Raw genomic sequence first — 27136 nt, 5'->3', positions numbered from 1 at the left:
GCCAGCCTCAGATGTCATACTCAGGTCCATCACAGCAGTATGCAGGTCCCTGGAGCAGTTTTAGTGGGTGCAGTGCACTCCAAACAGGTGGACCCAGCCCCATCCCCCCCTACCTGCTACGTTTGTGGAGGAAACAGCGAGCCCTCCAAAACCCACCACAAACCCACTGTACCCACATCTAGGTGCCCCCCTTCACCCATAAGGGCTATGGTAGTGGAGTACAGTTGTGGGTAGTGGGTTCTGGGGGGCTCAGCACTCAAGGGAAGGGAGTTATGTTCCTGGGAGCAATTTATGAAGTCCACTGTAATGCCCCCTAGGGTGCGCGGCTGGTGTCCTGGCATGTCAGAGGGACCAGTGCACTACAAATCCCATGACCAAATGGCTTGCATTTGGTCGTTTTTGACATGGACATCTTTGGTATCAAAAATCAGCAAAAATCAGAAACGTCCATGTCTAGGGACGTCCAAATCTAGGGACAGCGAAATTTAAGGATTTGGACATCCCCGACTGTATTTTCGAAACAATAGATGGACGTCCATCTTGTTTCAAAAATGTGGGTTTCCCCGCCCCTGGATTTGGACATTTTGCAAGGACGTCCAAATCGCAACTAGGACGTCCCTTTCGAAAATGCCCCTCTTAGCAGTACACTGATAAAATAAAAATTTGGCCAACATTGCATTTACAACAAAAAGGTGAAATATTGTAAACAGAAAAAAACCCAACCTTATTCTCCCATATGTGCTTTATGCTCCTTACGACAATCTTTTTATTGTCCCTTCTCATTCCCAAATTAAGGGCTCCTTTCACTAAGGTGTGCTAATGGTTTTTTTTTTTTTTATTTTAGTTTTATTTCAATTTTTTAAAACAATTCAAAGTGTAAAGCCAAAATATAGGAGGCAGCACATAGCTTAAATACAGTCTATAGAACTGTGAGGAGGAAATTTAAGAAGAAAATAAGATAACTGTGTCAAAACATAACACTGATATCTTTTTATGGAAAAGAGGAAAGCAAAGTAACACACTCCAGAACAAATAGTAAATTACTGTGGTAAAAAGGGCCCTGCGATAGCGGCAGGGGCCATTTTTGCCACACGCTGAGGCCCATTTTACCTCTGCGGGTATAAAGGCTCAGGGGTCCTTTTACTAAGGCGCACTGAAAAATGGCCTGCGCTGGTGTAGGCGCAAGCATTGGATGCGCGCAGGTCCATTTTTCAGCATGCCTGGAAAAAAGGCCTTTTGTTGTGACTGAAAATGGATGTGCGGTAAAATGGAAACCAGCGCCCGTCCATTTTTGGCCTGAGACCTTACCGCCATCCACAGACTTAGCGGTAAGGTCTATGCGTTAACCGGGCGGTAATCGTCAGTGCGCGTACACTGCCGATTACCACCCGGTTAGTGCCACGTGGTAGAAAATAGAAATTATTTTCTGCCGTGTGTTTTGGATGTGCGTCAAAAATAGAATTACCACCCGGGGCACGTGGTAGCTGGGCGGTAGTTCTAATTTGCTGCGTGTTGGACACGCATAGGCACCTACGCGCCTTAGTAAAAGGGCCCCTCAAAAAAATACATGGCCACACGGTAAGATTGCTCTTACCGCGTGGCCATGTGGGAGGGGAGCACTTACTGCCACCCACTGCGATGGCAGTAAGGGTTCCCACGCTAACTCGGCAGTAACCGGGCAGCGCGCAGCAGTGCCTGATTACCGCTGGGTAACCCCCGCGCTACAAAATCAGGTCTGATTTTCTATAGCATGGGAAATGGAACGTGCTGAGGCTAGAACTACCGCCAGCGTCCACGTTGAGCCAGCAGTAGCTCCAAATTGGCGTGTGGTAAGCCCACGTTGGGCTGCCGCTTTGTAAAAGGGCCCCTTAGAAAAGCTGAGAGCTGCAAGGTTCAAATAAAACATACTGCACTGATTTCCATTTAATAATTCATTTACATGAATATTTTTATTTAAAAAAAAAGAGGGCTCCCAGCTGGAACGCTGCTGGCTTAAGAAGAAGGAAATTCTTCTTTCTCGTTTGCGTCTCTTTGGTTAAATCCGTAAAGATCCTGACCTAACAACCCAAGAAGGAAACATCTCTTTTTTTGAAGAAGAAGAGTTTTAATAACCATTCACCATAAGTAGGCAAAGCCAGTGAAACTATAAAAGTCAGAAACAGCCTCAGAGTCCGAAGTCTCCAATAACTCAGATACATTTAGTAAGTCAGTCTCAGTATCAGGGGCACCTTTCACAGATTCCTTCTTAGCCAGTGGTAGATACGTGCATTAATGGAGGCATTGAATCGTGTGGAACCAGGAGAACTTCTTTCAAATAGCGTTGAAACACACGTCTAGCAGACACCAAAGGAAGTTTAAGAAAATTAATTACTCGCAAGTTTGAAAATCTCACGGACTTTTCCAGTAATTCATTTCCTTTTTATAACAGAGATCTCCTTAATAGATTTAGCATGCGCTAAATGCTAAGAAGTCCGCAGGAATAAAGTGGGCTTCTTAGCATTTAGCGCACGCTAATCGCTAACATGCACTGTCACGAAACGCCTAGCCACCCGGCCGAGGTTACACCGCGGCCACTTAGAGAGTCTATCCCCAACACAGCTCAGGTCAGCCTGTACCTGCCGCTTGTGCTCTACACTAGCACCCTCCTCCCACCGACTGGGTCACAACTGCCTCTGGGCAACTCTCCCACTCTCAAATTATCCCTGGCGATTTCTAGGTTGCTGTGACCCAAGGGCGGACTGAGCGTGGTCTGGGCCCCCTGCCAGGCTGCTGCTGCCCTCCTTACCGCAGCAGCCAGCGCCCAAGCTGCCCCGGTCCTACCTGAACTGCCCTGGTGGTCTCTGCGGGGGGAGCGTGGAAGCATGTTCTTTCCTGCCCACTGCGCTGCTGCTATTCCCCCGCCTGCCAGCGCTGCCGTGTTTTCAAAATGGCAGCTGAGATGTCCCGCAGTAGTTTCACAGGCCTCAACAGTCTCACACGACTTCCGCAGGGAGTCTCAGCCACCATTTTTAAAACACGGCGGTGCCAGGTGGGGGAATAGCGGCAGCACAACGGGATGGAAAAAACATGCTACCCCCCCCCCCCCCCCCCCGCAGAGGCCACCAGATCACCAGTGGAGCACCTTTAAAGGTAGGACCGTGGAGGGCTGTGGTGTGCGGCAGGCATCCGGACAGAGCCTCTGGGCCCAATGGTCAGTCCCCCCATGCTGTGGCCACATTCCCAGTGGTCCCACAGTTCCCAGAAAGCACTGGCAGGACAGTAGGTGGAGTACTCCCACTCAGCTTAGAGGGAACAGTGGCAGCAATACACTTTTTTAAAAATAATTAAGGTGCCCTCTTGCTAAGCTGTGGGAATAAAGTGGCCTTACCATGGGGTTTTCTCGTGTGCTAAAGCCATTTTACCACAGCAGTAAAATGGCCGGTTTTCCATTTATTCAATTGATGGCCATGCACTAATATTGCCAATAGTGCGTGGCCATTCACAAAAATTAGCAAGTGAGCACTTACCGCCCCCCATTTTGTAGGTGGTAAGGACTCACACCCTAATCCTGCACTAATCAGTTAGTGCACAGTAATGTAGATGTGCTATTAGTGCAGAAAAGCCCACTCTCCGTTCCTGACAAGCCCTTTCCACGGAAAAAATAAAAAAACTTTTGTTGCATGTGATTTGTACATGCAAATGTCAAACTTACCACAGGATGCCTGTGCACTTAGTAAAACTACTACACTACTACTAATAGCATTTATATAGCGCTACCAGACGCACGCAGCGCTGAACACCTGACATAGAGAGACAGTATCTGCTCAAAAAGCTTACAATCTAGATAAAACAGACAGACAAGACATTATGGGCAAGGGAAATACAGGGTAAAGAGGATCAGGGGAGGAGGGCAAATGAGTAGCGGTTAGGAGCCAAAGGCAGTAGCGAAAAGGGACCCTTAAGCAAATAGTTAAAGCAGCAACATAATTCACATAATTTCTGCTCGAGTTCAGATTTTTCCTTAATTCCTGAGGAGATTTTAGTATTTAGTTTCCTTCTGCATCATTATAATCACCCTGGGGTCCTTTTACTAAGGTGCGCTAACAGATTTAGTGCTTGCTTGCTAAATAAATTATAAGACGCCCCTAGGAATATATCATATCATTAAGCGCACGCTAATCATCAAACATATAAACGGCGAGTGACCGTACTCACTCGCAAATGCGCAGTAGAGACCTTCTCTGCCTCGCCCCCACGTCAATACGTGATGACAGGGGGCGGAACACAGAGGGTCTGTACTGCGCATTGCTGAGGGAGGGACACCGCCGTCTAACGCTCCTCCCACCCGAGTCGCCACCGCCACCCACCTTCTACCCGGTCGGGCCCTCGCTCCACTATTGAAACAGCGAGGGTCCGGGAACGCAGCACTGAGCTCTGCTGAGCTGCCGACATCGCCCTTCCTTCTTCTTCTCTGCCTCTGTCCCGCCCTCGACGACGTTACGTCACACGAGGGCGGGACAGGCAGCTGCAGGCAGAGAAGAAGAACGAAGGCCGACGTCGGCAGCTCAGCAGAGCTCAGTGCTGCGTTCCCGGACCCTCGCTGTTTCAATAGCGGAGCGAGGGCCCGGCCGGGTGGAAGGTGGGTGGTGATGGCTCGGTGGGGGGGGCGCGAACTCGGAGGGGGAGGGGCAGCGGCGAACTCGGCGGTGGGGGCGGGCCTTTCAACCCCCCCTTCCTATAATAGCCTGTTTTTACGGGCTCAAAGTCTAGTTAGCACATATTAAACACATTAGCGCACCTTAGTAAAAGAACCTCCCACCAATTAATGTACATAAATCAGGGCGGTGAAGTGCTGACACATATGAGAACCCCATGTAGGCATCATACTGACGGCACCTGGTCAAAAGAAACCAGACAAAAAAGTTCCAAACAAAAAAAGTTCCCGACATAAAAGTCCCTGACAAAATAGACTCCGGACAAAAGGGCTTGATGAAATAGATTTATTTTTGAATGGTACGAATTTGAAGGGTACAAAGAAGTGGAGGAGCCATAAATTACTGAGAAAGTCCACGGCTTGTCACTTGAAAGTCCTGGCGCCTGCCTATGGCTTGACTTCACTATCCACACTTGGTATCTAGTGAGAATCATAAATCTGCTTGAAAACATAATCCAGCTTGATTAAGAGGCTATTTTGTCTTGGGTTGTTTTGTTGTGGGGTTCTTTTGGGAGGGTGTTTTTTTGTCATGGTCTGTTTTGGTTTTAGTCTGTTTTGTTGGGGGTTTTTTTTGTATGGTCTATTATGTTGGGGTGCCCATACTGACACATGGAAAGAAATAATGTGTGAATAGCTGACATGAGTACCTACAGTAGGGTAAAGATGAGGGTTTGTTTTTTTTAAACAAGGAGATCACAACCAATGGTATGAACTTTTTTATATGGTTAAAATGAGACGAGAACTATCTAAGACCCGGGTTCAATACCTAGTCTTATAAGGTCCCCCTGCAATTCCTTAGAATCTATTCCTGATTGTGTGTCATCTTCAAATTTCATCACCTCATGCGTTTCCTTTTCAGATCATTTATAAATATTTTAACAAGCACTGCCCCAATACAGATCCCTGGGGCATTCCACTATTTGAGAAAATTGACCATTTAGCCCTACTCTGTTTTCCTCTTTTCGATACATAAACTAGACAGTGCAAAATGTTTTTTAATATTTATATTGGGTTTGCTTTTCCGAAGTAGGCTGTGAAAATCACAAGGCTGATTATAGCTATTCTGCATCTCTTTTAGATTCTTTAATTGTCATTTTTCAATTTGTATTTTGGATTTCTTATCTTTCAGTACTTTTTATTCGTGATTAATCACAAGATTAAAGGTGTGGTAAACAACATACCATCATGTGATTAATCATGATTAAAATTTTAATCGCGATGCAGACCTAATTTATAAAGTGGGCATGGGATCATATTGAGAGCATAATTCTGTTATAATTGTTAAGAACAACCTACATCTATGAAAGGCATGAACAAGCTTCACCCCTTACTTACTGTTATGGTCTGCAGTTAAATTTTGTGAATTGTGCAAGTTGCAGAGTGAAATTCAACTAGTGTTTTCCCCTTTGTGAATTACAGAAGCAAAAGAAAAAGCCTCTTCTAGACCCCATGATGTCCAAGCCAGAAACTGTGTTATGCCATTTACCAGAGCTACACCATACCAAACAAAATCACTTGGGCAGCCTATCACGGAATATGTCTTGTTATTTACCACAGGCGCTTTGAATCTAAAAACACTTCATACACAAACGGTAGCACAGGTATAAAGAACAAACTCCAATACAATACTACATATGCTCTTGTAGTGCTAACACAATGAATATTCACGGACTTTTCTGTCTGAAGGGTTTTTAGGGGTTTTTTTTTGTTTATTATTATTAGGAGGAAAAAGAATCTAAAGCCATTTATCCATCAGGCAAATATGACAGAAAAACCTGAATTCAGAAGAAAAAAAAATAACACAGAAAAAGGGTACAGAACAGGACAACACGCAATCTTCATCCATTCCGACCCTCCACTTATACCGCATAACATCACTATACAACTTTGTATTTGTTTATTTGCAGCATTTGTATCCCACATTTTCCCACCTATTTGCAGGCTCAATGTGGCTTACATTTGCCGTAATGGCGGTTGCCATTTCCAGGTAGTAGAATTACAAATGGTATTGTGTTAAGGTGCATACATACATGGAACATAACATATATGATACAGGTATATATATATATATGTACCATGTGCATACATACTTGGTACAGAATAATACATTATGGTGTTGTATAAGGTTCCTGAGTAATACATTAGGTCATCGACTATAGAGAGACCCTATTTGGCATAGGGTTTAATGTGGTTATCCACCGACTGGGCAAACGCCTTTGACGGTACCATTGAGCCTGCAAATAGGTGGGAAAGTGTGGGGTACAAATGCAACAAAAAAATAAATAAATAAAAGGCTCTATTTGTACACCAAAACTAACAGTACTGTAATAACTCTGGGTGTTTTAAAAAAAATGTTAAATACAGTTCCTTATATCACCAAGACCGCTTCTCGAAGAATTAAAAGAAAAGAACTACCTACCAACAAAATGCTCTACAGATACAAATATTAATGAACTACATATTTAAGGAACCGTGGAGCCGTCCTTTCTCAGTTTTACCTTGGCTAGTTGCTGCTTTTCTTAGTTGGCCGCTCGGAAACTTGTCACATCTGTCCCAACGAGTCCCGCATCTGACCAGCTCGGTGAAGACTGAAGAGGGAAACCCTTAGCTGCCTGGGGAAGGCGGCGCAGGGCGCGCGTGAGGGGGAGGAGTAGAGCTGTGACGCGCTCCAGGTTGCTCCTCGCTGCGCTCTGCACTGCGATTGAACAGGCAGAGAGAACCGGCGGGGGCTCAGGGGCTGAGCGCGTGGGTGGATGACGTTTCCTCTGAGGGGGCTTTCTGCCCTAGGAGACAAATCGGGCGCGCGGGAAGGGGAGCGGATAGTGTACACTGTGTCCTTGTTGGAAAGCTTCGCATCGAGGGGGCAGTGTAGTAAACCAAGGCGCTCTGTGACAGGGAATAAGGCAAAAACAGTGCACATGTGAAAAGCATTGAATGTAGTGTACGACTTTTGAAGGACCTTTTAAAGTAATTTTCTGTCATTTTTGCACCCGGCTACGCAGAGCCTGAGAGCTTAACATGAATAAAAGCAGACAACACTGTTTTCTTACTCAGTACAGTGTATCACGTCACTTGTTTGTAGGGGTTTAAAATATAAACCGCTTTGGTGGACCACAGAAAGGCGGTATATCAAATCCATGACCTTTTAAACTTTAGAGGGCTTGGTGGGGGTGGGGGAGAAGAGGGAAAGGCTGAAAACCGTTCTAGCAACCCACAAGAGTATCGTCAAATAATTAACTGCACGGCATCTGCAAATATCAAGTCGAAATTCACTTTATTGGATATAAAAGTCTAAGCGGTTTATTTATTTATTTTTCATATTTATATCCTGCTTACAACCAAACCGGGGTAACAAATCAAACAAACATAATGAAACAACATTATAGGCTACCTCATAACAATACTCTAAACTGATATACTGAAACACGCATACTAGAGTCAAAACTATGGGGGAGGAGAGCATGAAGCTACTTAGCAAGACAGTTTAACATCAAAACAATACCAAAAAGGGAGAAGGAAGAATTGCAACAAGGGAGGGGGGGCATAATAGATGGGGAATACATTCTTAAAATCCAGTGCTGGCTGCCAATTACATAAAAACTAGTTTTAACTTTAACTATAGTTACTTTACTAAAATAATAAAAAAATAAAAAGTAGTTTACCTGGTTAACTACATTTTTCTTATAGTAAGAAACTACAAGAAAACTGCTGCAAAAGTAGTTAACTAGTAGTTACCTACTTCAATGGCATTTTAATTTGCCTTAACATCAATTGCACAATCATTGCACTTAGTAAAAAAATGTGTTGATAAATTCTCAGCAAATCACAAATTAACTAATGCTAAATACTTTTTGATTTCTCTCCTTTATGTTTAAAATCTCAAAATTCTCAATATGTCACTTCAGTTTATACGACAGAAAAAAAAAAAACAGTTTCCCAAAGTTATCGTCACTAAGAGAGCATCGTTGTGGCACTAAAATTTGTCCTGAGCAACTAAACAACCGTTCTACTGCTACACTGCTAAAAAGTGCATCATTGAACTTGATAAAAGCTTTTGTCACTTTTGGAACACAAGCAAAGTTGTTTGTGGAAGTGTCTGAAAAAATAAACCCAGAAAGTGGGAAACGGAAGAAGGCACCAACAATGGGACTTAAAAATAAAACAATGCTTTAATTCCTATAACACATGGAAAAGTCCATTTGTTGCTGTAACATCAAACGTTCAGCTGTTGCAAAACAAGACTCGCAGTAGCACCGCGTTTCGGCCCAAACAGCCTACCTCAGGAGTTTTACAGATGTTTGGCCATGAAAAGGGAAAATAACTGCTACAATGATAAGTGATGGTCTTTAAAAGGACCTTAAAAGAAAATGAAATCAACTCCCTTGAAGGACATGAAATCAATTTCCAATAAATCTCTGAAACAATAACAAAGAAAAACGCTCCTCTGTAGTCAGTATGAACCGCTTCATGTAGAGACCATGTGAAGTGTCTGAACATTCCAGGTAACGCTCGACCTCTTCCTTTGTTCCAGAGTCGGCTCTGGGAGGCTGTTCTTTGCAGTGGACAGATAATCAAAGGAGTCTTCACCTCCAGTAGCCGTCTATTCCTTGGAGGCTAACTGTAACTTTTGCGCAAATGAAAGTGGAACTACACCACTAGCTCTGACTTCAGTCTCTGTTGCAACCACAGCACGAATGAGCAGCTGCGCCTTCTCATACCATTTTTGTTCTGGCAAATATCTCAACTTGAACTTCCGAACAAGCATTGTTGCAATTTAGTAGTCATCATCTTCAAATACTGGACCAAACCTTGAAGCAAATCCTTTTGTCAGAGCTGTGATTAGTGGTTGCATTGTCTTATCCAAGTGGACATCATCAGCCAGTCCCTGTAATTTTGACTGAATTCCCATTATCGTGGGGATTACATGTCCAATATAGCAGTCATTTTCAGCTTGCAGAATATCAGCTGCAACTGACAATGGCTTCATGATGTTGACTTAGTTCCTCAGGTACACTGCTAATATGCTAGATAATCTAATTACACCTATAGCAGAGATTTTATTGCAAATGAGGGAAAAGTCTCAACTGCTACGGCTATTTTTACACATTGGTGTTCATTCTATAGCTCGTAAAAAAAGTCATCACTGACTCAAAACCCCTCAATTGTTTGTTTTTTCTTTTTTTGTTTCAATTTTTAATTACAATGTCCTTAGTATTAGATCATATAAGTGTCTTTTTAAGACTTAAAAAACTGTTAAACATATCAAAAAAGCATAGAACTGATTCACTTATCTTGCCAAATATTTTTTCTCAATGCTGTGCCAATTTCTTCTTGGTGATGCGCTAGATCCAATTTCTACTGGGTAATGCACTGGTTCCTACGGTCCTGTTTCGAATATCTTCATCAGGGAACCTGCTCACACCTAGAATGCTGCGCCGTGACCACTAGATCAAAGCAAGAAAAGTAAAAATAAATCTTGTAGTTACATACTTTATCACGTCTGACTACGATGATAAATACCGTATAGAGCTCTCGTAAACTTGTAACATAATCGTCCCTCAAGAGCAAGTCATGTCATCTTGCCTTTATCATCAATCTGAATCTTCTGAAATAATTCTCGGCGTCCTCACCTGAACTTGATGAGGAATTAAAAGAACCTTTATCCAATCACAAACTAGTACGTCAACTACCTCACTGATGACTCACGCTGACAGCTCAACTGAATCTTTTAAAGGGCAACACACTATTATGTTGAAAAATTTATGTTGAAATATAAATTTATATTGAATAGTAAATTTATAAGAATGCTCCCCATTGTAAGGACGAATTCAAACCCAAAGGTTCCAAAGTTTTTAATCTGTGGATCCATCTTTGTTCTGCTTGTAATAACAGTTTACTACGATCTCCGCCCCTAATGTGTTCTTGCACATGATCTATCACTAAACATTGAAAATGCCCGAAACTGTGATTAAATTCTCTACAATGAGAAACTAACGGAGCCCCTAACTTCAAAGAGTTTATACAGGACTTGTGTTCGCTCAGTCTTTTTTTCAAACTCCTGTCAGTCTTACCAATATATAATTTCTCACACGGACATTTGAGAGAGTATATCACATGATCCGTCTTACAAGTAGTGAGATGTCTCAATTTGTACATTTTATTATCCACTGGGTTGCGGATTCGAAGAAATTGGGACATTGTACAACAACATCCATTGTTCAATAAATCGGAGTTACAGATAGCTTTCTCAAGGGAACGTAATCTAAGGGAATTATTATGCCCGGCAGACATTGTTCCCAGAATGAAAGCTATGGATGGAACCCACAAAAAATGTGGATCATGTTCGTTTTGCGACATAATGATTGAAGGGGACAGTTTCCGCAACCCAGTGCATTACCCAGTAGAAATTGGATCTAGCGCATCACCAAGAAGAAATTGGCACAGCATTGAGAAAAAATATTTGGCAATATTTGGCAAGATAAGTGAATCAGTTCTATGCTTTTTTGATATGTTTAACAGTTTTTTAAGTCTTAAAAAGACAATTATATGATCTAATACTAAGGACATTGTAATTAAAAATTGAAACAAAAAAAGAAAAAACAAACAATTGAGGGGTTTTGAGTCAGTGATGACTTTTTCTACGAGCTATACAATGAACACCAATGTGTAAAAATAGCCGTAGCAGTTGAGACTTTTCCCTCATTTGCAATAAAATCTCTGCTATAGGTGTAATTAGATTATTTAGCAAATTAGCAGTGTATCTGGTGTTGGAATTTTCATATTTGGATTCAGATTGTTGTCATGTCGAATTCATGGAAGACTGGCTTTAGTTTTTCGTCAGAGTCAGTTACTTCCTTGTTAGATGATAACACGTTCTTTGGATCCTCATCTTTTGGAGTGGGGTCCGGAGATTGGGATACCCTACTCACTAAATTCAAGACAGCCATCAAATTAGAATTGAACAGTACAGCATTAATCGAGTACTGTAAAAACGAACGCATTCCTCGGGGCTTAAGGATACAAAAAGCGCCGCAAGCGTTCAAGTCCGATGAAAATTTTGTGAACAAATGGAATATAATTCTAAACAAATGCTCCTTGGACTTGATGGTGCTTATCATTGAGAAAAGCAAGGAAGTTTTAGAAGCAGAGAAGACAGCTTTGGATGTGGATCTTAAAAAACTCAAAGAAAACAGCCAGACGGCAAATTTTGATTATCAACATGATAAATTGAAAGAAAATTTGAGATTATTTAGGGAGAACATCAGAGCCCTGAAAATAAAGAAATTTGAAAGGGATGCCAAGGATTATTCAAATAATAATGTATACATATGGATGCGCAGGGATGCTCAAGCGATTAATGGAAGGGATGAGTTACAGGCTGAATCTTTAGACAACATCTTAAGTGACAGTTCATCTTCAGGAAATGAACGTGGTGATTTTTTAGGCGGGCGCCAATACAGAGGAAGAGGGAGAAGCGCCCGAAGAAGAAGGGGTGGAAGCGAAATGCCTCGTCCATACACCAGATCACAGAGACAATTCCACCAAGCTCCACAGTGGTAACTAATTTGTCTAAACGAACATTATCCAGTGCAGAGCTGAGTTTATTACAAAAAGGTCTGTCATTTGTACCTATGAGAAAGTTTGATATTTTTCAGTTTCGGATAGACCTAGAACGGTTTCTCCGACAATTACAATTGAGAATTAATTTTGGTAACACAGATCAATATTATGAAGAATCAAGGATACAGATCAAATCTTCCTGGACACCCCCTGGACCTTTGGATCCAATCATCAAAATATTTAAGGATGTCCTTTTACGGGACATTACAAATTATTCTGAATCCCAGGGGTGGATAACAGATAATTTATCCAAGGAAGAAAGAAAGTCCATACAAAATCTGATATCGGATGAATCGATTGTTATTAAAAAAGCAGACAAAGGCGGAGCCATTGTGGTGTTAGATAAAGAAAGTTATCTAGAAGAAGTTTTCACTCAATTATCAGCCATTGATGTGTATTCGAAGATAGATCAAGATCCTACCATTGAACTTCAAGATATCATTAAAGTAATAACAATGGAAGGATTAGCAAGTGGGTTCCTATCGAAAAAAGAGTTCAGATTTTTAAACTCTAAACATCCGAGAACTCCAGTTTTATACATGTTACCAAAAATTCACAAAAATGTAGAAAAACCTCCAGGCCGCCCCATTCTGTCACTGAGAGGATCAGTGCTTGAACCCCTCTCAGTGTTTGTGGATTCTTTTTTGAAACCCTTTGTCACATTGACATCTGCGTTTTTGAAAGACACTACTCATTTTTTTAATATTCTGGAAGGAGTGATCTTGGAACCTGATGCACACGTCATTATGGTAACATTAGACATAAAATCGTTATATACTTCAATACCTCAAGAAGAAGCAATGGAAGTTATAAGGGAGGTTTTAGAAGCTCGTCCAAGACCATGTGATGTCCCTACAGAATTTTTGATAGAACTGGCCGGATTAGCTTTACAAAAAAATTTTTTTCTTTTCCAACATGAATATTTCCAACAGATTTCAGGAGTGGCGATGGGGGCTTCGTTTGCCCCCTCGGTGGCTAATTTATATATGGCCCGATTCGAAGAGAGACATCTTTCGAACCATTATTGGAAAGACTCTGTGCTGGTATGGAAATGATTTATTGATGACATTTTTCTCCTATGGAGAGAGGATGACAACACCTTAAAACAATTTGTCATCTGGTTAAATTCGTTGAATCCAGCTTTACAGTTCACAAGTGAGAGTTCTACATCAAACATTCATTTTTTGGACGTCGATATAAAATTAACAGCGGGTGTTTTTCAAACAACTGTTTTTAAAAAATCTACAGACAAAAATACGATGTTACAGTACAACAGCTGTCACCCTAGATCATTGAAGGACAGCCTACCTTTTTCACAGTTCTTGAGGTATAGGAGAATTTGTTCAGATGACAGCCTCTTTAAACAACAGGCCAAAGGATTGGCCCATGCTTTGCATCAAAGAGGCTATCTGGTGCATGTATTGAAGAGATCATTCACCAGAGCAAAATACAATAATAGAGCCTTATTGTTATCCAACAACGCTAAATCTGGTAATGAAAATAGAAACTGCAAGCATACGTTTGTGGTAAAATATCAGAAGGGTGGGGAAGAGGTGGCTAAGTTGATTCGAAGAAATTGGGACATTGTACTACAACATCCATTGTTCAATAAATCGGAGTTACAGATAGCTTTCTCGAGGGAACGTAATCTAAGGGAATTATTATGCCCGGCAGACATTGTTCCCAGAATGAAAGCTATGGATGGAACCCACAAAAAGTGTGGATCATGTTCGTTTTGCGACATAATGATTGAAGGGGACAGTTTCCGCAACCCAGTGGATAATAAAATGTACAAATTGAGACATCTCACTACTTGTAAGACGGATCATGTGATATACTCTCTCAAATGTCCGTGTGAGAAATTATATATTGGTAAGACTGACAGGAGTTTGAAAAAAAGACTGAGCGAACACAAGTCCTGTATAAACTCTTTGAAGTTAGGGGCTCCGTTAGTTTCTCATTGTAGAGAATTTAATCACAGTTTCGGGCATTTTCAATGTTTAGTGATAGATCATGTGCAAGAACACATTAGGGGCGGAGATCGTAGTAAACTGTTATTACAAGCAGAACAAAGATGGATCCACAGATTAAAAACTTTGGAACCTTTGGGTTTGAATTCGTCCTTACAATGGGGAGCATTCTTATAAATTTACTATTCAATATAAATTTATATTTCAACATAAATTTTTCAACATAATAGTGTGTTGCCCTTTAAAAGATTCAGTTGAGCTGTCAGCGTGAGTCATCAGTGAGGTAGTTGACGTACTAGTTTGTGATTGGATAAAGGTTCTTTTAATTCCTCATCAAGTTCAGGTGAGGACGCCGAGAATTATTTCAGAAGATTCAGATTGATGATAAAGGCAAGATGACATGACTTGCTCTTGAGGGACGATTATGTTACAAGTTTACGAGAGCTCTATACGGTATTTATCATCGTAGTCAGACGTGATAAAGTATGTAACTACAAGATTTATTTTTACTTTTCTTGCTTTGATCTAGTGGTCACGGCGCAGCATTCTAGGTGTGAGCAGGTTCCCTGATGAAGATATTCGAAACGGGACCGTAGGAACCAGTGCATTACCCAGTAGAAATTGGATCTAGCGCGTCACCAAGAAGAAATTGGCACAGCATTGAGAAAAAATATTTGGCAATATTTGGCAAGATAAGTGAATCAGTTCTATGCTTTTTTGATATGTTTAACAGTTTTTTAAGTCTTAAAAAGACACTTATATGATCTAATACTAAGGACATTGTAATTAAAAATTGAAACAAAAAAAGAAAAAACAAACAATTGAGGGGTTTTGAGTCAGTGATGACTTTTTCTACGAGCTATACAATGAACACCAATGTGTAAAAATAGCCGTAGCAGTTGAGACTTTTCCCTCATTTGCAATAAAATCTCTGCTATAGGTGTAATTAGTTCCTCAGGAACATCATCTCAGTATCAGTCATCAGTTCTAGTCCTATGATTGTTGACATTCTTGTGTTTTCTTCACTCCAATTGTAACCAACCAACTGATGGCTACGTAATCTAAAACCCACCATGTACAGGTTGGATTGAGGAATGTAAGACCAGCCCCCTCTTCAATATCTACATGTTTGATACTCTGATTGACTGCATTGCTAAGAACCAGTACTTTCCCCATGGCCCTGTCAAACATTCACTTGTAGTGCAAATCTTTTCATGCTTCATGGCTGTCAACAGCTGCTACAAGATTGCGTGTGAATATGTGATTGCAATCTCTTGTGCATGTGAAATCAGTTGGAGTTAATGTCATCAGCAAACGAATCACCTTTGATTGCTCAGTGGAGCAATCCAACAGAGATCCAACATCAGCAGCTTCGCCCTCCTCTGACTTGGAAAGTGACTGGTTGTTGATCTCTGTTGAGCATTGTCACAAAACGCCTAGTCACCTGCCTGGGATTACCCCGCAGCCACTTAGAAGGTCTATCCCCAGCACAGCCCAGATCTGCCTGCACCTGCCACTTGTGCTCTACACTAGCACCCTCCTCCCACTAACTGGGTCACAACTGCCTCTGGGCGAGTCTCCCGCTCTCAAATTATCCCCAGTGATTTCTAGGTTACTGGGGCCACACTCCTAGTGGTCCCATAGTTCCCAACACACAAACCACCAGGATTCTTTATCAGTCCAGACAAGCATAGGCAATAATTATTAATTGCCTTTAAAAAATTGAACAATGGAATAAAATAGTGCAATATGGATCAATTATAACACTAACTAAACATGGTTACTTCCTAAAAAGTACCTGGGGAGATAAGGACATATATAGCTGTTCACCAGTTATCAAATCTAACTGTTTTTTACAGGGCTTCAGCAAAGAGCTCTCTCTCTCTCTCTCTCTCTCTCTCTCTCGGGCTGAAACTGGAGCAATAGCCAGTACAATTGAAATGAAAAAAATTCCTTGGCCAATCAGAGCCCAGTCAATAACAACATTTGAAAAAAGCTGGTTACATCACTCAGGCATTTCCTTATCTGTGTTAACTAAGGAAAGAAAGGTCAGTTCTTTGTAACAGCTTATAACATAACATGCACCACCTGCTGGCCAAACTAGAGAAATGCACATTAAGATTTAATAAAGGCAATTTTACAGGCTTAAAGCACATTGTTCTGTCACAAGCATGAACTGCCAATCTGTTCATTGCCACTGGAGCAAATGTCTTTCAGAAGACTTAAGGCTTTTGTAGTATTTACTACATTGTCAGTAATGCAGCAGATGCTCTTAGTTGTTATGTGGAATTCCGCAAACAGCCATCATTTATTTGAGCAATCACCCCAGCCAAAGCATGGGAATGGTGCAATATTGTCTCCTTGTTTATGTAATGAACGGTCATTCCAAGAAAATTTCATTTGCGGCTGCTCCAGCAATCTGCTGTTACAGAAACATATTACAACTGTTGTAATTCTGGTAATAAGCAACTTTTTATGATTGTCATACAGTTTGTTTAAGCTTCACGTTAGATTGCATCTACATGGAAGTTGGACAGCAGGCGTTCATCACTGGCAAAACTTTCTGAAGTCGCTTTATTCAGCTGTTGCAAGTGGCATCATATCTTCTGCAATCATCAATAAGATCCCATGATCAACTGTTTCTGTGAAATAGTTCCTTGTCTGGGCAGAGAGCTGTTGGATATATTTTTCGCTGGTGGCTCTGGTTGCTTGGGTTGATCACCTCCTTCACCACTCCACTTCTTGCCGTTCTTTGCTGTCATTGTTGACTGCATATCCTTGAACCTTATGATGACTAGGATGATGTTCCTTTTTTAATGCAATGTTTTGCATAGGTTAATTTATGGAAGTTAGACTAAACATCCTTAGTCTCACAGAAGAAAATATACTGCATAAATGAAGGGAGTGGGAGAGATTAAGGGGTTCTTTTACTAAGCTGCAGAAAGGCACTAGCGTGTGCTTACCACAGGTTAAAAAGACACGAGCATGTCCCGTGTTAGTTTCGGAGTTGGTGCACGCTTCCCAGGTGCTGAAAAATAGATTTTATATTTTAGCCTAGGGGTGTGTTTGGAGGCAGAGAGTAGGCAGGATTAATGTGGGAGCCCCTATTGCCTACAAAATAGGTGACAATAAGGGCTCCCACACTAATGGCCACTCTCTAATTGGGAATTTAGTACGTTACCGTTAATGTAAAAGAAATAAATTGAAGCCATTTTACAGACTTGTTTCAGCGTGCGGGAAACCCACATGCTAAAAATAGCATAGACCATTTTTTAGCACAGCTTAGTAAAAGGGCCCAGAGTGATTTTAAATTTTATATCACAACTGAATTGCAACAGGTTTAGAATTAGATTTTTAATTTGTTTGTCAGATAGTTATAAATCACAACAGCATTTTAACAAATTGCAGCGGTTGGTGAAATATGTGCTGCTGCCATGCTTTAACCTGCCAAACCAGCACCATATAAATGGAAATTGTATGAGAATGGGAAAATAGCAAGCAGACAATCAGTGCATCAGTAGCCTATTATACTCATCTTGAGATGCTTGATGAAGTTGGTGCTTGAAGCAATATTGCCAGCCATCTCACATCATACACAGAATTTACAGTTTGCTACAACATTTTTCTCATCCGGTTTATCACTTTTCAATCTCAGGTTCTGATAAATTTCCCTCACTATTAAACTGATTCTTAAATCAATGACAAGCACTAGCTATAACATAACACAAAAGAAAAAATGTCCCAATGTAGTTTCTAATTTTAACAAATCACAGACTAGTACTTCCTTCCTATCCATCCAATCCCAGTACACTTTCTCTTTTTATCTCATCACAGTGCAGATTCCATTACTTCCCAAGGATCAGTCCAGACAAATGGGTTGTGACCATCCACCAGCAGTGGAGATAAAGAACTCTAATGAGATGTACCTCATAAACTCCTACGCTTAGCAACCAAGCCAGTATTCTCTATCTCCAGCAGGTGGGATAGCAGCTCCTGTGCGCTGTGGTGACTTTTGTGTGGCCTCCCGTCCTGCTTGCAGGTTCAGTTGAGTTTGGGGTTCAGAGTATCCTATGCCTCAGGTGTAAACCTAGTTGTCTAGGTCACTCCTTGCTCCCCTGTTGCCACTTTCTACCTCTTATCTCAGTCTTCCCTTCTCTTTTCCCCTGCCTCTATATTAAAAAATAAAAGCAGCCACTGTGGTTATTTTTGAGCGCACTTGTGCTGTGGGAAGATTATGGGGCTTCAATGCCTGGGAAATCACCAGACTGGCTGTTTTCTGTGATTATATTTATTATTCTCTTTGTCTGAGCCTATTTAGTCTTGTGTGCGCTGCGGGGGTAAGCTCTCAGCTACCGGTTCCTGCATGCTTTGCTTTATTTCTGTGGATGTGCCGCTTTTGCCTACTTGGCTGTCAGTACTCCATCTCTGGGAGTTCAATCCAGCCCTGCTCCAATGGTGGTTTTGGCGGGCTCAGTGCCAACGGCTCCTGTGCTCCGCGAGGCTTCAGTAGCCATTTTGTCAGCGGGTTGCTCGCCCGCTACCATGTCCCAGGATGTTGGTTTTGAAGGGGTAGGTGTCTCTGCCTTGCCATTTTTGTCCTCTTTGTGGGACCCCCAGAAGAGTTTGCCTGCCTCCAAAGCAATAGTGACTTGATGGCTTAAGGAGGCTATTTTCTTTCTTTATTTATGAAATTTTAACAAATTAAATCCAAGCAATTTCACTTGTACAGAAAAGTGTTTCTAAAGGTAACATAATCTTTTACAAAGAATTTCTAAAAAAAAAAAAAAAGGAAATATAATTAACACTCAAGTCCACAATGTTGGATCCAAGACTTAATAAAGAGGAAAAATAAGAAAATTTAAAGGCATATTATACCTGAGGTACATGAGCTAGATATTTACTTTATGAAGAGCTCTATTCAATCTCCTGATGTTCTCTTAGTTGCCAAAAATGCTGACAAGTGAGAAGATTCAAAGCAAACATATTTAACATCTTTATATATTATAGATAATACGCTGAAATCTTTTGTTCAGTGTGCGACAGTGACCAAAAAAAAAAAGCAAACAGGATGCTAGGAATTATTAGGAAAGGGATGGTGAATAAGACTGAAAATACTGTAATGCCTTTGAATTGCTCCACGGTGCATCCGCACCCTGAGTATTGCTTTCAGTTCAGGTCACCGTATCTAAAAAAAAAAAAAGATATAGTGGAATTAGAAAAGGTTCAAAGAAGAGTGACCAAAATGATAAAGGGAATTAAACTCCTCTCAAATGAGGAAAGGCTAAAGAGGTTAGGGCTGCAGCTTGAAAAAGAGACGGATGAGGGGAGATATGATTGAGGTCTACAAAATCCTGAGTGGTGTAGAATGAGTAAAAGTAAATCAATTTTTTACTCGTTCCAAAAGTACAAAGACTAGGGGATACTCGAGGAAGTTACATGGAAATACTTTTAAAACAAATAGGAGGAAATATTTTTTCACTCAACGAATAGTTAAGCTCTGGAAATCTTTGCCAGAGGTTGTGGTAACAGCAGTTAGCTAAAATTGGGTGGCGGAGCAGTTGGGGGGAAGAGGGGGTGGTGGTTGGGAGGCGAGGATAGGGGAGGGCAGACTTATACGGTCTGTACCAGAGCCGGTGATGGGAGGCGGGACTGGTGGTTGGGAGGCGAGAAATACTGCTGGGCAGACTTATATGGTCTGTGCCCTGAAAAGGACAGGTACAAATTCAAGGTAAGGTATACACATATGAGTTTGTCATGGGCAGACTGGATGGACCATGCAGGTCTTTATCTGCCGTCATCTACTATGTTACTATGTATCTGGGTTTTTTTCTCTGAACCCAATTTAGGGGCATAGAGAGGCATTTTTGATATGATGTCTAACTCTGATTTGGGACATTTTGTGAAAAACATCCAAAAATCAAGTAAAGAATAGAGCACTTTTCAAAGCAGATGGACGTCTCAAAATGGTCATCAACCGTCCATCTGCTGAAAACATTCAAATCCCAATTTTTGAAAGGCAGAATTTGGATGCTTTCCACTGTAGTTTGTCCAAATAGCAAGGGGGTGTGTTGGAGATGTGTTTTGGGTGTGACTAGGGCAGGCCCAAAATTAGGACATCTTACAGTGATAATGGAACAGGAAGAAACATCCATGGCAAAAAAAGAAGGATGTTTTTATCTAGACCTGTTTCAATTACATCCAGGGTACTTCCCACCCACCTCGCACCCACCCCAAGAAGTGAAAATGACAGTGGCTATCAGGCTCTATGACAACTTTAGGTATTATGGCCATTCTTCATACAGCAGCAAGCAAGTGTAAGGAGTAACTTAGTGGTCAGTGCAGTGGACTTTGAACAACAGGACCTGATGTAAACGCCCACACCTAACTTAGACACAGATTGGGCATATTCTATAACAGTGCACGTAATGTTTAAGAATGCCCACGACCCATCAGTGCCCCTTTCATGGCCATTCCCTCTTGAGATCTGCACATTATGCACACCAAATTACAGAATACGCTTACAAAGTTGCACGCTTAAATTCTAATTAGTGCCAATTAGTGCTGATAAAATTGCTTGTTATTGACCAATTATTGGCACAATTGGCTTGTTAATTAAAGATAGCCAGCCTGGTTGAAAAGTGAGGTGAAGGAAGCTATTAGGGCTAAAAGAAATGCCTTCAGAAAATGGAAGAAGGAACCGTCTGAAAATAACAAGAAGCAGCATAAGGAGTGTCAAAGCAAATGCAAGGCACAGATAAAGAAGGCCAAGAGGGATTACGAAAAAAAGATAGCATTAGAGGCAAAAAAACATAGTAAAAGTTTTTTTCAGTGTATTAAAAGCAGGAAGCCTGCAAAAGAATTGGTTGGGCCGCTGGATGACCGAGGGGTAAAAGGAGCGATCAAGGAAGACAAAGACGTAGCGGAGACATTGAATGAATTCTTTGCTTCGGTCTTCACTGAGGAAGATTTAGGTGGGATACCAGTGTTGGAAATGATATTTCAAGCGGACAAGTTGGAGAAACTTACTGACTTCACGGTAAACCTGGAGGATGTAATGGGGCAGTTCAGCAAACAAGAGTAGCAAATCTCCTGGACCAGATGGTATTCATCCTAGAGTACTGATAGAACTGAAAAATGAGCTTGCAGAGCTACTGCTAGTGATATGCAATTTATCCTTAAAATCGAGCGTGGTAACGGAAGATTGGAGGGTGACCAATGTAACACCCATTTTTAAAAAAGGTTCTAGGGGAGATCTGGGAAATTATAGACCGGTGAGTCTGACATCGGTGCCGGGGAAAATGGTAGAGGCTATTAATAAAAACAAAATTACAGAGCACATTCGAGGACATGGATTACTGAGACCGAGTCAGCATGGCTTTTGTGTGGGGAAATCTTGCCTGACCAATTTACTTCAATTCTTTGAAGGAGTAAACAAACATGTGGACAAAGGGGAGCCGGTTGATATTGTGTATCTGGATTTTCAAAAGGCGTTTGACAAGGTACCTCATGAAAGGCTACAAAGGAAATTGGAGGGTCATGGGATAGGAGGGAAAGTCCTATTGTGGATTAAAAACTGGTTGAAGGATAGGAAACAGAGAGTGGGGTTAAATGGGCAGTATACACAATGGAGAAGGGTAGTTAGTGGGGTTCCTCAGGTGTCAGTGCTAGGACCGCTGCTTTTTAATATATTTATAAATGATTTAGAGATGGGAGTAACTAGCGAGGTAATTAAATTTGCTGATGACACAAAGTTATTCAAAGTCATTAACTCGCAACAGGATTGTGAAAAATTACAGAAGGACCTTACGAGACTGGGCAGCTAGATGGCAGATGACGTTTAATGTGAGCAAGTGCAAGGTGATGCATGAGGGGGAAAAAGAACCCAAATTATAGCTACGTCATGCAAGGTTCCATGTTAGGAGTTACGGTCCAAGAAAGGGATCTGGGTGTCGTCGTCGATAATACACTGAAACCTTCTGCTCAGTGTGCTGCTGCAGCTCGGAAAGCAAATAGAATGTTGGTTATTATTAGGAAAGGTATGGTAAACAGGTGTGAGGATGTTATAATGCCGTTATATAGCTCCATGGTGCGACCGCACCTTGAGTATTGTGTTCAATTCTGGTCGCCGCATCTGAAGAAAGATATAGTGGAATTGGAAAAGGTGCAAAGAAGGGCGACGAAAATGATAGCAGGGATGGGACGACTTCCCTATGAAGAAAGACTAAGGAGGCTAGGGCTTTTCAGTTTGGAGAAGAGACGGCTGAGGGGAGACATGATAGAGGTATATAAAATAATGAGTGGAGTGGAACAGGTGGATGTGAAGCATCTGTTCACGCTTTCCAAAAATACTAGGACTAGGGGGCATGCGATGAAACTACAGTGTAGTAAATTTAAAACAAATCAGAGAAAAATTTTCTTCCCCAACGCGTAATTAAACTCTGGAATTTGTTGCCGGAGAACATGGTGAAGGCGATTAGTTTGGCACAGTTTAAAAAGGGGTTAGACGGTTTCCTAAAGGACAAGTCCATAAACCACTACTAAATTGGCTTGGGAAAAATCCACAATTCCAGGAATAACATGTATAGAATGTTTGTACGTTTGGGAAGCTTGCCAGGTGCCCTTGGCCTGGATTGGCCACTGTCGTGGACAGGATGCTGGGCTCAATGGACCCTTGGTCTTTTCCCAGTGTGGCATTACTTATGTACTTATGTGGCCACACTGCCAAATTTGCACGTGCAACTTTAGTTGCCATCTATAGAATATGGTCCTTAGTGTGGACATTAAAGTGGTCCGGGAGGATGTTAGTGTGAACACATTAAACTTAGCATGTCCATGCATGCAAATGTAGGAATTCAATATGCAAATAAGGATTTAGCATGAGTAGAGTAATTGTGGTATGCATACCCACTATGCTATTTATTTCAGTTCTCTCAATGCCCTCCCACAAAGTGCTTTGCACAATTATAAAGAATGGTACAAGCATTGCTAAGAATTAAAAAAAAAAAAAAAAAAAAGCTAATAAAATGAATCTAGCTGAAAAACTACAAATCAACATGATGGCAGACAGAAGAAAAGCAGGCCATTAAATTGACTAGGACCAAGCGAGTCCATAGATAGTAAGATGCAAAAGACTTTAAGGACAGTGTCCTTCGGTCATTCTTTAGCTGTGGCATTTTGGTTCCTGCTGTTATTTGCTGCTACACTGAAGTCAGGCAGGACTTTATATCTCCTCAGGGCTCCAACATCACTGCTGGCAGAGAAGCTATATGCTGGAAATGGGCATTCTTCAACCCTGACACCAGGGCCACCACTCCATGCACAAAATGAGTCCCTGAAAATGGAAGAGCAGCTGGCTACAGAAGTAGCACAATGACACAGCCTCAGATAGGAGCCAACAAGCAGACAAAGTCTGCTCCATGTCTGCTGCTGCTCATGGGTCATGGATCAGAGAGCAGCATGGGGGGGGGGGGAGGTGGGGGGGAATTTAAACCTCTCATGTGCACTGATGTTCATATATAATCATACAATAAAAGGTGAAAAGGAAATTAGTACATAAGTAATGCCACACTGGGAAAAGACCAAGGGTCCATCGAGCCCAGCATCCTGTCCACGACAGTGGCCAATCCAGGCCAAGGGCACCTGGCAAGCTTCCCAAACGTACAAACATTCTATACATGTTATTCCTGGAATTGTGGATTTTTCCCAAGTCCATGTAGTAGTGGTTTATGGACTTGGCCTTTAGGAAACCGCCTAACCCCTTTTTAAACTGTGCCAAACTAATCGCCTTCACCACGTTCTCCGGCAACGAATTCCAGAGTTTAATTATGCATTGGGTGAAGAAACTTTTTCTCTGAATTGTTTTAAATTTACTACACTGTAGTTTCATCGCATGTCCCCTAGTCCTAGTATTTTTGGAAAGCGTGAACAGACGCTTCACATCCACCTGTTCCACTCCAGTCATTATTTTATATACCTCTATCATGTCTCCCCTCAGCTGTCTCTTCTCCAAGCTGAAAAGCCCTAGCCTCCTTAGTCTTTCTTCATAGGGAAGTCGTCCCATCCCCGCTATCATTTTAGTCGCCCTTCGCTGCACCTTTTCCAATTCTACTATATCTTTCTTGAGATGCGGCGACCAGAATTGAACACAATACTCAAGGTGTGGCATTATAACATCCTCACACCTGTTTTCCATACCTTTCCTAATAATACCCAACATTCTATTCGCTTTCCTAGCCGCAGCAGCACACTGAAGTCTGCTTTAAGAAATTGTTCTTAAAGCAGAGCTTTTGCTGTCTTCTTGAATTGTTTCCCCAGTGTCTTATATTATTTTAATACTCTTTTTCTTCCCCTCATTATAACACAACCATATGCATTATTGAAAAGAACATAACTTAAAACAAATGTTATTTTTTTTTTCTCTCTGCATTTTGGGATCCTCTGCACGCTGGCAAGAACTCACTATTCCTTTTCTAGTGCTGCAATAACTATCCTTCGAAGTTTCTCCTTCCTTGCTTGACTTATAAGTAAAGCTTGTCCTTGATTGCTGTCTCATTCCACCTAGCAGTGCATATAATATTCACAAACACCTTGTCTGAAAACTATAAATGCTTGCAGGAAATGTCAATGATATAGACTGTCTATTTGAAGTCATGATGCTTTCATGATAAGTATAGGTTCTATGTCAAATCTAAGAAATGTTTCTATCATTTCGTCAATAACCTCAGACACTGGACATGTATAAAGCTTTTGTTTAATCTTTGCATTCACTCTTAAAGACACAGCTAGAAACATTTTGCTGTAGTCTTGCTGTATAATTGTAACATCCATTTGAAATTTTACAAGAAAATCTAAACAGCAGAGAACCATAAATTCAGAAATTAACAGATAAACATTATCAGGGCAATTTTATAAAGAAGGAGCCTACATTTACATACCAGATATATGTATAAAACTTTAGCATACCAGCACATACACATGTGCATATGATGAATTTTTGCCTAAGTGCTATTCTATAAATATGCATGTATCCTGCATAGTGTGTAGTTTGAGGATGGGCATACACATAGGCCAGTGTTCTTTAATGCAAGGTCTGGAGGCCAGTGGTGGACCCTGAAGACCTCTGGGGTAGCTCTCATCGTCATTCTGGCTTTTTTTCTGTTACGCTGTGCCTCTCACACACACAAAGAGACAATCTAGTCCGGTTCCTGCTGCAAGTCTCATACACAGAGACTTGCAGCAGTTGCTGTTGGCCCATCGACACATACAGGGCCAGATTTTGGCAGAGCTCAGGATGCTCCATGAGGAGCAGCAGCAGCCTCAATGAGGCCAATAGACCAGCACCAGCGTATATAGTTTATAGTGTTACATTTTAACAAATACAATATTTACAGTTTTGGCATTCTAAGGTCTGTGTCTACACTCTATAAAAAAAAATGTGTTGATTTCCTGATATGCAAGTCTCCCCTCCCCTCCATCCATGTGCATCTTCTTCCTGTTTTCCCTCTCCTCCATCCATGTCCAACATTTCTCCTGCCCTCCCCTCCATCCATCCATGTCCTGAAACTCTCCTCTCTCCCCTGCCCTCCCATCCCATCCATGTCCAGGATTCTCCTCTGCCCTCCCCTCCCATCCATGTTCAGTGATTCTCCTTTGCCCCTATCCTTCCCTCCCAACCATGTCCAGCGATTCTCCTCTCTCCCCTGCCCTCCCCTCCATGTCCAGTGATTTTCCTTTCCCCCTATCCTCCCCTCCCTTCCATGTTCAGTGACTCACCCCAGGCAAAAATTAGGTGATGGCAAATGTCTTAGGACCTGCCACAGCCAGCAATAATGGTTGAACTAAGGTTGCCCACAACCGTATTTGTCAGAGGTGTGAAATCTATGGAAGTTCTATCTAGTTCCCCAAGGGAAGGGGGACACCACACAGGACTGCAGTCTACCTTTCCACTCTCTTCTCCAAGCTCATGGCTGTAGGGCATCTGGCAGTGGGGCCTTTCCCAAGCTGAATCATGAGGCCAGATATTGTCGTTGTGTCATCCTCTACTTCTGCTTGTATTGTTCAGATATTGCCCTGCCATGTCCTGGGCACAGGCCAACCCTCAGTAGGTAGGAGATGGCCAAGAAAATTGTCTGAGAGACTTGTGCAGAGAATGTTGTTGGTGCACGCACATGTCTCTCAGACAGATTCCTGGACCATCTCCTCACTGAGGACTTGGCAGGGTAATATCTGGCCTCTTGACTCAGATCAGGCCCCACTCCCAGATTCCCTACAGCTGTGAGCTCAGCCAGTGACACTCTGGGGATTAAGGGAAGGGTTTGTAGGTGAAATGACCAAAGGAAATTATCCCCTAATGTAGCTGCAGTTACCCAGATATGAGAATACAAGCAGGTTATAGAAACAGCATTTGAGTCACAGTATGGGACAGACTGCCCACCTACATCACCATTGCATTCTGTAGCCGTCGGTCCCCTGGGGATTCATGATCTGGCCATTATCCTATACCAATGCTGCCACCAGATATCTGGTCTCAGGGAAAGCTAGGGTTGATGGGGCTGCATGGTCCATGACATAATCATTGGTGGAAACCCAGCATGCTGATCCCCCAGTTTGGAGGCTGGAACCAAATTCCCATCACACGTGTCCCTTGCCAAAGATCCTCAGTAGACATTTGCACTGTTCGCCCCATGAAGTGGGCCACATCTACTGGTATCAGCCACAATTTGCCTACTCTAAGCATTTCCCTGTCTGTTCCTGACAGCTTGCAGCAGGATACCAACCCCATAAACCCCCACCCTGCCTGTCTGGTACCAACCAGTAGGTGTGCATAGGCAGTACCTGAACTATACTCTCTGCT

The 27136-nt window shown here is 41.9% G+C and overlaps 1 protein-coding gene across 1 annotated transcript in view; it reads right to left on the bottom strand.

Annotated features, from left to right (window-relative positions):
• The window catches only part of LOC115471817 (leptin receptor-like), an 89359-nt gene extending 82092 nt beyond the window's left edge, over positions 1-7267 (bottom strand). Inside the window, exon 1 of the mRNA XM_030205656.1 lies at positions 7192-7267. The gene's annotated coding sequence lies outside the window, so the exon portion shown is untranslated. The remainder of the gene's footprint in view (positions 1-7191) is intronic.
• Positions 7268-27136: the final 19869 nt, after the last annotated feature.

This window comes from Microcaecilia unicolor, chromosome 6 (genome assembly GCF_901765095.1).
Source record: "Microcaecilia unicolor chromosome 6, aMicUni1.1, whole genome shotgun sequence".
NCBI classification, from domain to species: domain Eukaryota; kingdom Metazoa; phylum Chordata; class Amphibia; order Gymnophiona; family Siphonopidae; genus Microcaecilia; species Microcaecilia unicolor.
Note: the sequence above shows the minus strand (reverse complement) of the source record. Positions and strands in the feature narration are given on the sequence as shown.